The following is a 13,011-nucleotide window of genomic DNA, read 5'->3' as shown; positions in this document are numbered from 1 at the left end:
AGGGGGAGGGGCGCCTGCAGGAGGAGAGTGTCCTGCACTGCAGGGGGCGGCAGCCTGCTGGTGAGAACGTGGGGATGCGCCAACCCAGGAGCAGGAGTGAGCAGGACACGGCAGGCAGGGCCGGGGGCCGCGGGGACCTGACGGACCCCGAAGCCTGAGGCAGAGGGGCACTGGCCCCATGCGAGGTGCTCAGGGAGGGGTCACCTGGGAACCACAAGCCCGACCCTGTGCAGTCAGAGCGAAACCTGAGAGTGACTTCCTCACAGCCCCACTCCCAGGGAGGGTGGGGAGGGGCCAGGGAGCCTGAAGACCCCAGCGCAGAGGAAGGCGGGAGCCCCCCACACCGTTCTGTCCCCAAACTGGGGACGGGAGCCCTGGAATCTCCCAAGTTCCCCCTGTGGCCACTGAGGGGAAGGAAAAAGGCTTCACCGGGGGCGGGGCACGGGGCTTTCCACATCTCTGAAGCAAAAGGCTGAGGGGTCGGGTCACAGGAGGGAAGAGGGCAGTGGGGAAGCCCTGCGCCCCCATCCTGCATTTCTGGCCCTCCAGGCAGAGGGGGGCCACAAGTGGCTAGTGGCTGAGCTCTGAGGAGGACAGAGCATGGAGAAAGCGTGCAGCCGGGAGAGAGCCCTGAGCACAGAGCCGGGAGAGGGCTCCGAGCACAGAGTCAGGAGTCATTCCTGAGCACCGAGCCAGGAGTGAGCCCTGAGCACAGAGCCCGGAGTGAACCCTGAGCACAGAGCCCGAGTGAGCCCTGAGCACAGAGCCCTGAGTGAGCCCTGAGCACAGAATCAAGGATGTCCATGGCCCCCGACATGGTGATGTGGTCTGGGGCCAGAAGAGGCTCCCTGGCTGACCACAGACTCTGCAGCCGGGTGCCGGGGTCCCAGCTGACCTCACACGAATGACCCCGAGCACCACCGGGAGGCCGCTGAGCAGTCCGTGGCCCCGTGTGACCCCGTGTGGCTCTGTGTGGGCCTGGCCACTGACCACGCACTCACAGGATGGCCAGCAGAATGTTGGCAAGGCCCAGGGCGGCTGGTCCTGCTCTGCCCTGTCAGCGGAGCCCGTGGCCAGGCCTGTCACCCACAGCCCTGCTGCGTGTCGCTGCCCTCGGGGGTGTCTGGTGAGGGGTCCTGGCCCTTCAGGGCTGTGGGCTTCCTGGAGTCTGGAAACAGGGCCAGCCCGGGCGGGGTCCTCCTGAGCCTGAAGTCTTGAGCACTGGGCGCAGGAGCCCTGGGGGTCCATCAGAGGCGGGGGGGAGCGACAGGCTGGACCCTGGGCGTGGGGACACTGAGAGCCCCCACCAGGTGGGGTTGGGCCCCCTCCCCACCTGGAGGGGAACAGGCCGGCCCCCAGACGGTGTCTGAGCTGCGAGGAAGGTCCAGCACAGGTGCTGGCTCAGCTGGAGGCTGACGCTCGAGGCTGGAGCACGTTGGCCCGAGGGCCTCCGGGCCGTCCCTTCAGAGACCAGGACGGTGGCCGGGGCTTGGTGACTCTCATGCGCGAGCTGGCCACCACCAGCACTGCCCCAGCTGCCCCTGCGTCTGTGCCGGCGCAGACCACGGCGTCCACGGCTGGCTCAGCACAGGTGTGAGCCACAGCATTCACGGCAGCCGGGCAGCCGGCAGCGTGGCAAGGCCGGGGTGGCCACTGGGGGCCTGGCTCTGCCGAGGACCCTGAGGGGCCGGCGGGAAACTGCCCCCAAGAGAGCCTGATGCACACACCAAGGTGTGCCGGCCTCGCTGTGCTGCATGTGGATCCATGTACATGGCATCACACGTTCACGCATGTGCCATGTGTGCATGTGATCACAGGTGATCATTGTGTGGTTACACGTGCATATTTATATGCTGTGTTACATGCTCACGTGTGATCATATGTGCACATGCACGTGCACATGTTTGTGTTAGAATCCTGTGTGTATGTGTGTGCATATGTCATTTGTGTCATGTGTGTATGTACGTGTCATTTATATGTTATCTGTGCACGTGTGTGCTTTATGTGTCATATGCATGCATGTCATTTATGTGTGATGTGTTTGTGCATACATGTCATTTATGCATGTATGTGCATGACAAGCGGGGTCACCCCAGGGTCCACCTCACTAGATAGAGGGCTGTGAGGAACTCTCTGCTCTCTGAGTTTCGCTCTGACTGCACAGACGGACAGATAGGCTGTGAGGTTCCTGGGACTTGAGATGACCCCCCCTGTCATTTATGTGTCTGTGTGTATGTGCATGCATGTCATTTATGTGTCTGTGTATGTACATGCATGTCATTTATGTGTCTGTGTGCATGCATGTGCATGCATGTCATTTGTGTGTGCATGTGTATAATTTGTGTCTGTGTAAATGTATGTACATACATGTCATTTATGTGCATGGGTGTCATTATGTATCTGTGTGCATGTATGTGCCACCACTCCCTGAATCCCACTGGGAGCCTCATTCCTGGGCTCGTCATGGGCCTCTGCCAGCCTCATGCATGTGGTGACCCTGACTCATGTTTGGTGCTCAGAGAGGGCAGGCTGATGGCAAAGTGCTCCTAGGAGGACACAGTGCAGCCAGGGGCCATGGGGACGAGAGGACATCAGCCTGGCTACAGGACTGACCACAGAGCGGAGGCCACCAGGCCCTCAGGGAGCACATGGGAGCAGGAATGTTCTGGAGAGCTCTGTGGGCTGGAGCTGGGAGGCCGGCTGGGTCTGCACCACTGGGGACCCCTCCCAAGCCAGGTCCCGAGGATGGCCACCTGTCACCGCCCGTCAGAGCCGCCCCTGCTGGCTGCTCTGCCCCTTTCCCCTGGAGACAGTCCCGACGGGGAAGCCTCTGCCCAGGGCAGCACCCCTTAGCCGTCCCCACACAGGCGGCTTCCTGCTGGAGGGGCCCTCAGCGGTCATCACGAGCCCCGGGTCAGCTGGCCACTGACCCTCCTGCCACGCCAACATTCCCCAAAGAGGCGGTCTGCCCTCTGGCCGGGGTCAGGGGCTAGTGTGAGGTTCTGTGGTCCAGCTTCTCCCCCAGCGTGGCCACAGCCTGGCCGCGTCCACCTCCAGCCCCGGCTGCACTGGCCCTGCCCAGCCCAGCCCCGAGAGCAAACTCCCTGAACAAGCCGTGTCTGACCGGCTGTGCGGAGGGAGGCAGGAAGCCGGGGACACCGTGCCGTCCGCCCTGGCCACCACACCGGGGCCAGTCTCAGCTGGCCTCCTCTCCGCACACTCACCTGCTCCGGCCCCCGAGCCCTGCACGGTGGCCCCTGCCCGGGCTGCTCAGACGGGCGCAGACGAGCTCGCCCTCGGCCGCTGCCCGGGCCCTGGAGACTCGCGTGCGCCCTCCAGCCAGCAGTTCTGCCCCTCTGAAAACCAGGGGTGCGGCCTAGACCCTGCGTCCAGCCTCAGCGGAGTGGCCCCTGAGCACCCTCTGGAGTGCCCACATCCTGCCTGACCCTCCCCGCGTGGCCTCGGCTTGGTGGCCACCCTGGGCCTTCCTCAGGGATGCTGCCCCCTCCCCACCCGGGCCCCGAGGGGGACGGACTGTCCAGCTCCAGCCCCACCCGCTCCCAGCGCCTCCCCAGTGCAGGAGCACACCTGGCGTCCTGGGGGGGGGGCCGGGGCCAGAGGGAGGAGGGGAGTGTCTGCAGGAGCCCCGGGAAGAGCCACGAGGAGGGCGGGGGAGGGGCCAGGCCGGCCGCTCGTGCCCGAACCCCAGCACTCACCACACTTCTGGAAGGTTCTCTCCTGCTCCCGCCTGCAGCTGCTGTGGAGCTGCCCTGCGTGGTGGCCCCAGGCTCCGTGTCCCGTGCCGGGCGTGGCAGAGCCGCTCACCACAGCCTCGCTCTGCCACAGCTCAGCCCTTGAGGCGGTGGGGGGTGGGGGGTGCTGGAACTAGGTCACGGGTGTCTGGCGGAGGCACAGACTGCCTCTCAGGGCTCTTCTGGGGGAGGTTTCTTGGTTCTTGGAAACCACCACGCTAGGAGGGAGCGGGCTCTGCGGGGCGTAACCCCCTCCAGCCGCACCACCTGGGGCCCTCCAGGGGAGAGTTCGCGAAAGCCAGCTGAGCTGCGGTGGGACCCAGGTCCACACAGGGAGCAGGCACTGGGGGCCCGCAGGCACCCCGCCCCCTTGCCTGAATCAGCCTGTGGACCGGCGCTCAGGAGGGTGGACGGAGGGCCGCGCGCGGGCCCCTGCCTCGGCCCAGAGCTTGGCTTCTGACCAACAGTCCCGCTGTCCGAGACGCAGCAGACGCCAGCAGCGTCCACACACAAGGGCGTCCGGGCTGCAGGCCAGGAACAGTGGCCATCAGAGGGGAGGGGTGGGGCGGCCTCCCCGCCCCGCCAGCCCTGGGCACATTCAGGCCCTGACCGGAGAGTGACCGTGCGTGGCCGGCCTGAGTCAGAGCCCTCGGGCCGTGTGCTTCCCTGGGCTCCGGGCGGCCTGGTGGGAGCTCACGTCCTCGATGCCCCGGCAGTGAGGCAGACGCACCCTCTGCCCGCGAAGGGCTCGCCAGCCCACTGGCCCTGGGCCCGGGTGGCCACTGTCCTGCTGCCGCAGAGCTGTCAAATGCAGAGCCACGACACGGGCCGGGGCAGCAGTGGCGGCCGCCCAGACTCATGGGTCCCTTGTGGTGCCCTGCAAGGAGCTGCGACCTAGGGCGGTCCGCCAGAGTCCAGGGCTGGTCAGCGCCCGTCACAGGATGCTCCCCTCCGCTCTCTGCGGCCGGAGGAGAGGCCGCAGCGGTGATGCTCGGGGCTTTCTCCTGCCTCACTCAGGAATCGGGGTCGACTGGGAGGCCAGGGATGGAACCCGGGTCAGCTGCATGCAAGGCCAGCGCCCCCCGCTGTGCCATGGCTCCGGCCCTCTGTCCCCCTTCCACTGGCAGTGTTTCCTCTTTCCCATAGGCCAGAGCCAAGCGGGCGGGGACTGTCCTGCTTGCACCTCTGGAGGGCCCCAGAGGTAAGGTCAGCAGGGCGTGTCCACCTGCCCTCGGCACCGCCTGGCCACACCAGGGTCCAGGCCCTGTGTCCGAGGGTCCTCCCAGCTCTGGGCGGCTCCCACACCTCCCTCAGCTGCCTGAGGCTGCCCCCACCCGCACACTGGCCTCCGCACGCGCTGGGGGCCTGTCCCTTCCCAAGGGCACAGTGCTCGCAGAAGTCAGGCTCGCTCGGCTGTGCTCAGCCTGCCGGTCTTCTCTGCCGAGAGCTGAGAGAAGGGCCAGGTGGTGCTCTCCCTGTCGTGGGGGAGCACTGTCTGGGGGCACCTGGCTCCGCGCTCCCCCTGCCGCCTGTACTTAGCCCCTCGCACCAGCCAGGCGGGTGCTGCCCCCTGAGCTCTCCCGTTCCCTCAGGCCTGGCAGGTGCCCGACCGTGCGGCCTCCTGGGAGCCAGCCACTGCAGGGACAGAGAGCCCGAGTCTGGGTGTGTCCAGGACTGCTGCCTGCCTGACCCTGTCCCCTGGGCCGGGCTCTGAGGGGGCTGGGGGAGCTGCACACACACACACACACACACACACACACACACACACACACACACACACACACACACACACACACACACAAACGCGTCTCTCTGGGTCTTCAATCACGCACACCATTCTCTTGTCCACAAAGACTTTGGTCTTTGACTTTCCGCCCCAAGCCCCCGAGCGTGTGGGTCCCCGAGGGGAGAGGCCCCACACCTGTGTCCTGCCCTTCCCCCACCGTCCTCTTTGCTCCCCTTGTCCCCTCTCCCAGGGTCAGCAGGGAGCCCCAGGGTGCCCCAACGGAGCACTGGGTTGGAGGCAGCCCCCGGGACCACCTGGCCGCCTCGAGGCTCATGGGCCCCAACCCCCTGGGCTCACCGTCTTGCGGTACGTGTGAGATGTGTGATGCCACGTCTGATTACCTGGCAGGGGCGTTTGTTCCCGCCGTCTCTGCATGACTCAGCTGGGCGGGGGCATGGCGTGTGACTGCGGCCGGCTCTTCGTCGGCGTGCCCCCTCCGACCTGCACCCGTGTCGCCCACCGCTCGTGTGCCCAAGGGTCTGCCATTGATCTTCTCGAGTAAAAACAGCACTAGAGGGGCTGGAGTGACTGCAGTGGGGAGGGCGCTTGCCTTGCATGTGGCCAACCCGGGTTCTAGCCCCCAGCATCCTACTAGGTCCCTCAAACCCAGGAGCAATTTCTCAGTGCAGCCAGGAGTAACCCCTGAACATTGCTGGGTGTGACCCCTGCAAAAAAAGAACCAAAAACCAAAAACCAAAAACCCACACACACAACCCAGCACTTGACTCAGCATCCATTGTCCCTCTCGGCCCCGCCCCTGTCGGGAGGTCGGGTTTGTTCTTCTGCCCCAGACCCTGGAGGCATGGTCAGGTTGTTTACTGGAGGGCTTTCTCTTCTCTCTTCACTTTCGTGAAGAGAACATTCATGGCCAACAAGCCCCTTTAGAACTGCTTTTGCCAGACACTGTTTAAATGCCCCATTTCCTGCCTAATTTATCTCGACATCTATTTCTTTTAGCCTTCCAAGGCGAGTGGTCCCCCCTTTGAGTGGTCCCCCCTTACTCTGACACCGAGACTTACCAAGTTGGCCCCGGCTGCCCCCTTGCCCCTGCTGTGAAGCTGGCTGTGCTCGGGGGTCCCGCTTTCATCGTCCCTGGCTGTGGCTCGGATATAGAGCTGTCCCACCCTCCAGCCACCCAGAGGCTCGGTGGCTCAGCTCCTGCTGCCCCCGTTACTGCCCCCTCAGGCCCTTCCCCTTGGGGCAGGCCGGCCCAGACGTTTCATCTCCCCATCCAGGCTTTCTCTGCGCCTCAGGTAAGTGAGGTCACCTGAGTCTGTCTCTCCGGCTGACCTCACTGCACCAGATATCGCCCAGCCCCACCTGTCCCCGTGCAGTGACCGTGCGGCTGCTTCCAAGGGTCTGTGGCCTCCACAGTCTCTTCTCGCATCGACTCCTGCTTCAAGTCACGGGGCTGTAAACAACGTCCAGCGTGACTTCACCGGCTAGCTCTGTAAGAACTTCAAGCCCGGGGGAGAGAGAGGGAGGGAGGGAGAGGGAGGGAGGGAGAGAGGGAAGGAGGGAGGAGGAGAGAGAGAGGGAGAGGAAAGAGGGAAAGAGGGAGAGAGAGAGGGAGAGAGAGGGAGAGGGAGGGAGGGAGGGAGGGAGGGAGGGGGAGGGAGGGAGAGAGGGAGAGGGAGAGAGGAGGAGAGAGGGAGAGGAAAGAGGGAAAGAGGGAGAGAGAGAGAGGGAGAGAGAGAGGGAGAAAGAAAAGGAGGGAGGAGGAGAGAGGGAGAGGAAAGAGGGAAAGAGGGAGGGGAGAGAGAGAGGGAGGGAGGGGGAGGGAGAGAGAGAGGGGATGAGAGAAGGGGGAGGGAAAGAGAGGCGGAGAGAGGGAGAGAGAGAGAGGGAGGGAGAGAGAGGGAGGGAGGGAGAGAGGGAGAGAGAGGGAGGGAGGGAGGGAGAGAGAGGGGGAGAGAGGGAGAGAGAGAGGGGGGAGGGAGAGAGAGGGGGAGAGGGAGGGAGAGAGGGAGAGAGAGGGAGGGAGGGAGGGGATGGGAGAAGGGGGAGGGAGAGAAAGAGAGGGGGAGAGAGGGAGAGAGGGCAGGTAAGCGTCTGCCCTGGGGGGAGGGAACCTGGGGACACGTGCGGGGAATGAGCGGGGATGTTGGAACATTGTAAGACTGAAACCCAGTTAAGAGCAACTTTGTAACTTTGATTAAATCTCAAGGTGATTCAATTAAAAAAAAAGAGAATTAGGGGCTGGAGCGATAGCACAGGGGGTAGGGCATTTGCCTCGCATGCTGCCGACCCGGGTTCGATTCCCAGCATCCCATATGGTCCCCTGAGCACCACCAGGAGTAATTCCTGAGTGCTGAGCCAGGAGTGACCCCTGAGCATTGCCAGGTGTGACGCCAAAGGCAAAAAAAAAAGAGAGAATTAGAACCTCGAGGCCCGGGGGGCGCCCGGGGCTGGATGCCTGCAGGTCCCGCGTGTCCCGCCACGCGTCTGTGCCAGGGCAATGGCACCCAGTGGTCTCGGGGCTGGTCCTGAGGCTCTGGGCGCCGGCCCGGCCTCCCCAGCTCCCCGTGGTGGGTCCAGCAGCGCCCCCTGCCGGCTTCACCCTCACTCTGCTCCGGCGAGGGTCTTGGGGTGGGGGTACCTGGCCCGTCCCTGCCCAGAGCAGTCCCTGGGCTCTCACAGCCCCTTGGTCTGGACAGTGGGAGGGCGGGGAGGGTCGGCAGGGGTCTCTGCGCATCCAGGGGCGGGTGCTGATGAGGCGACCCCCCACCCAGGGTCTCGGCAGTAAGGAATTCACAGGATAAGCCCCACCAGCAAGCGAGACAGTGGCTGGGTTGGGGGGCGGGGAGGTAAGAGCAAATTTTAAGTCTCATTTCCAAGGAATTGCACTTAAACAGACCGTCCTCCAGAAACCAAAGTGCTGGCTAAGGACGGGTGGGGGGCGGGCGGCCAGCACAGCTGCACGGGCCACAGCTCAGAAGCTCTGACCAGGGGCGGCCGGCCGCACGGGGCCACGCAGCCCTGAGCCCCAGGCTGCAGGCCGAGCCCGTGCCCGTGTCAGGAGAGTGAAGCAAGTGGGGCCGTCAGGGCGCGGAGAGACGCGCCACGGAGCAGCGTGGGTCAGGAGTGCCCTGTGTGTGCGCCCTCCCTCCTCCCCACTTCTCCTCCCCTTCCCCCGCTCTCCCCCCTGCTCTCTTCCCCTCTCCCCCTGCTCTCCCTCCTCCCCCTGCTCGCCATCCTCCCCTGCTCTCTCCTCCATCTGCTCTCCCTCCTCCCCACTCTCCTCCCCATGCTCTCCCTCCTCCCCACCCTCCTCCCCTGCTCTCCTTCCTCCCTCTGTTCTCCCTCCTCCCCACCCTCCTCCCTGTATTTTCCCTCCTCCCCACCCTCCTCCCCATGCTCTCCCTCCTCCTCCTGCTCCCTCTCCTCCCTGCATTCTCCCTCCTCCCCACCCTCCTCCCCATGCTCTCCCTCCTCCTCCTGCTCCCTCTCCTCCCTGTATTCTCCCTCCTCCCCACCCTCCTCCCCATGCTCTCCCTCCTCCTCTGCTCTCCCTCCTCCCTCTGTTCTCCCTCCTCCCCACCCTCCTCCCCATGCTCTCCCTCCTCCTCTGCTCTCCCTCCTCCCTCTGTTCTCCCTCCTCCCCACCCTCCTCCCCTGCTCTCCCTCCTCCCTGTTCTCCCTCCTCCCCACCCTCCTCCCCATGCTCTCCCTCCTCCTCTGCTCTCCCTCCTCTCTCTGTTCTCCCTCCTCCCCATCCTCCTCCCCATGATCTCCCTCCTCTCCTCCCTCCTCTCCCTCCTCCCTTGCTGCAGGCTCAGAGGCCGTGGTGGGTGTTGGAGTGGAGTGGGAGCTGATCTGGAGAAAGTTGGGGCTCCCCGGGAAGGCAGGGGCGCAGGGGCGGAGAGGAAACAGGGAAAGCGTCGTCTTCCGTGCAGCCGACCCATTTGGTCTGTGCCCCCACGTGGACATAGTCCCTCGAGCCCCACCAGGAGTGATTCCCAAGCAGTCAGGGGTCAGGCCCGACACCACCAGCTGTGACCCCAAGTCCAAAGTAAGTAGATAGTTAATAGGAGAGAGGGGGAGAGAGGGACAGGAGGAGAGGGAGACGGGGAGAGGGAGGGAGAGCAAGAGAGAGAGAAGGAGAGAAGGGGGAGAAAGGGAGGGAGGGAGAGAGGGAGGGAGAATGAGGAAGAGAGAGAGAGAAGAAGAGAGAGGAGGAGAGAGGGAGAGAGGGAGGGAGGGAGAAAGGGAGGGAGAGAGAGGGAGAGAGAGGGGGAGAGAGGAACAGGAGGAGAGGGAGACGGGGAGAGGGAGGGAGAGCAAGAGAGAGAGGAGAGAGGGGGGAGAGAGGGAGGGAGGATGAGGGAGAGAGAGAAGAAGAGAGAGGAGGAAAGAGGGAGAGAGGGAGGGAGGGAGAAAGGGAGGGAGAGAGGGAGAGAGAGGGACAGGAGGAGAGGGAGACGGGGAGAGGGAGGGAGAGCAAGAGAGGAGAGAGGGGGAGGGAGGGAGGGAGAGACAGGGAGAGAGAGGGGAGGGAGGGGGAGAGAGGGAGGGAGAGGGAAGGAGAGGGAGAGAGGAGGCGGAAAGAAGGGGGAGGTAGGGAGGGGGAGAGGGCGGGGCGGGCGGCCTTGGCCCAGGGCCATCCGTGCACCGTCCGTGCACGCGTGTCCCGCTGCGTCTGGAGGCTTCAGTGACAAACGGTTGTCTCACTGGCACTGGGCGGCGCGGGGCAGGCTGGGCCCGGGCCTCCCCTGACTGGGCTGTGGGAGGAGTGGTGGGGCGGCCAGCGGGACTGTGGCGGTGTGGCAGGACGGTCTCCCCTGCACCCCGCCAGGGCCCACGCCGGGGGCCACACCAGGCTCTGGGCCAGAAGCACAACTGGAGTCTGTGGTGGCAGCTGTCTGGCGAACATTGCCGCATGTTCCGGCACATTCCAGCACGTTCTGGGGTCCGTGCTGTGGCCCTTTGCTCATCGGTGCCCGGCTGGGCCCTCCGCTCCCCCCGGTGCTAGTTGGCGGGGACAGCGGCACAGTGGAGAAGCAGCTCGCCTCGCCGAGCCCCAGACAAACAGGAAGTGAGGCGGGGAGCTGCGCCTGCGTCTACACCGCAGACCCCAAGGTGTGTCCGTGCCCACCCCCCCTCTGTGGGCAGAAGCAGCCCCCGACTCAGCCGTGCGTGCCAGCCGGCCCTGCCACACTGCCCTGCTGCTGGCTCAGGGCTGCCCTGTCCCCCCCCCCCCCGCCCCCTGGCTGGGGCTCTCGGGGCGCTGCCACACAGGGAGGAGGCTGGGGGGCTGCGGGCAGGCAGGCGCCGCCCTGGGGCAGTGGTCTCTGGGGTCCTGGTGAGGGAGAAGCCTAACCGGATGAGACCACGCCCCTGGGGCCCGACCCTGCTGCTGTCGGTGGTCCGGGACTGGTTCTGTGGTAGGAGGCCAGGGGTGGACAGGAGCCGGCCCCTCCCAGCTCACGGGCAGGGGGTGGAGTGAGGACGGGCCTGGGGCAGGGGCAGGCTCCCCATTGCGTCCTGCCGTCCACTGGCTGGGTCTTGTCGAGCCCCAGAGTGGCCTCTCCTCGTGAGGCCCATGGGGACGCGGTCAGCTCACAGCTGCGTGGACGGGCTCAGCCACTGGGGGAGGCGTGAGGGAGGCTGGGGGGCCTTCAGGGCGTCTCCGTGGTGGGGGTGGTGACTCATGTTCAGTGGCAGCTGGCCGGGTCATGCGTCCGTGCTTTACATACGGGAAGTCAGATGAGGAAGTAGGCTCTGGGGACAGGGAAGGGGACACAGACCCACAGCCAGGAGTGCCCTTGGCACCTGGAGGAACCGCAGGCCCCAGGCGGCCACTGTCCACCCCAAGACTCACTGCAGGAGGTCACTGTCCAGGGTTTGCTCCAGGAGGCCGCTGTCCACCCGGGGCCTCACTCCAGGAGACCGCCGTCCCCCCGGGGGACTCACTCCAGGAGGCTTCTGTCCACCCCGGGCCTTGCTCCAGGAGGACACTCGCTCCCCAGGCGGCCACTGTCCACCCCAAGACTCACTGCAGGAGGCCACTGTCCACCCCAGGGTTCGCTCCAGGAAGCTACTGTCCACCCAGGGACTCACTTCAGGAGGCCACTGTCCACCCGGGGCCTCACTCCAGGAGGCCGCTGTCCCCCCGAGGACTCACTCCAGGAGGCCACTACCCACCCGGGGACTCACTCCAGGAGGCTGCTGTCCACCCGGGGCCTCACTCTAGGAGGCCGCTGTCCACCCAGGAGACTCACTCCAGGAGGCCGCTGTCCACCCGGGGACTCACTCCAGGAGGCTTCTGTCCACTCCGGGCCTTGCTCCAGGAGGACACTCGCTCCCCAGGAGGCCGCTGTCCACACAGTCCTGTTCGCGGCGTCCCTCTCGGCCTGGGCTTGGCGGTGTCCCCACACACCTCCCTCTGCCCCTCCTCACCCGTCCCCCAGACCCCCCCGCCCTCAGGCAGTGGAGTCCTGGGCTCCTGGTGGCCACTCTGCAGGGGCCCTGACCACACTGCCCTCTGGGTCCTGTAGGGGGGCACAGCCGGAACCCAGGCTCCTGGACAGAGGCCCCCCGAAGCCGGGCGCCTGGCCAGCTGTGCCCGAGGCAGTCAGGAGCCCCAGGTCTGGTCCTCAGGGTGGCTGGAGCCTTGTCCCGAGGCCCGAGGTGCCTGTGTGACACCCGGTCTGGGACATGGGGGACAGTGGCCACACCCCAGCCTGGGGGGCCTCTGGGGCCAGCCCAGACCCGCCTGCTGGCAGCTCGCCGACAAACGCTCCCTGGCCCGGCCCGTGGACACTGCCGGAGTGTCCGGCAGCCCAGGTGCCTGCCCAGGGCGTGCCTGGTCGCTGACTTCTGTGGTCACCACCCACCCCGCCCCTGTACCCACAATGCACCTGCAGGCAGTGCCCGCTGGGCCCCACACGTGCCCCTGCTTGGCTTGCCCCGAGGTCTGATCTGGGCCCGGGAAGAGTTTTCCCAGGGGCCAAAGGCTGGTGTGTGGCCGGAGGGAAGGAGATGCCACCCTCGGCCCACCCATGGGACTCCACCCCGCCACCAGGCCTCGGCAATGCCCGACTGCCGCGGCCCAGGCACCTCAGACACAGCCTGGCTTGGCACCATAGGCTGGAGCAGGGGCCGGGGGCCCACGTTCCCTTTGGAGAGGTGGCACCTGCCCTAGCAGAAGCGCCGCCCAAGGTACCTGCGGGAGGCCAGGTACCTGCGAGACCCACCCACCCGCGGACGTTCCCCTTAAGGTCACCTGCACCAACAACAGGGGCCACGTGCCCCACAGCTGGTATGGCCGTGGTGAGACCACTGTTGGAGCCGGTGCCAGAGAGGGCAGCCCCCGGCCGTGCCCCCTGGGGTTGGGGTGGGCAGCTGACGTCCATGAGGGGCCCGGCCCCTCCATCCCTCCCTCCCTCCCTCCCCCACGGGGCAGCGAGCTCCCGGGAGAGCCCAGGCTGCCTCCACGTTCAGATGAAGGGAAACGCCACCTCGGAGTCTGTT

This window comes from Sorex araneus, chromosome 4 (genome assembly GCF_027595985.1).
Source record: "Sorex araneus isolate mSorAra2 chromosome 4, mSorAra2.pri, whole genome shotgun sequence".
Lineage (NCBI taxonomy): Eukaryota > Metazoa > Chordata > Mammalia > Eulipotyphla > Soricidae > Sorex > Sorex araneus.
The sequence above is the reverse complement of the archived record's forward strand: the minus strand, read 5'-3'. Positions refer to the sequence as shown.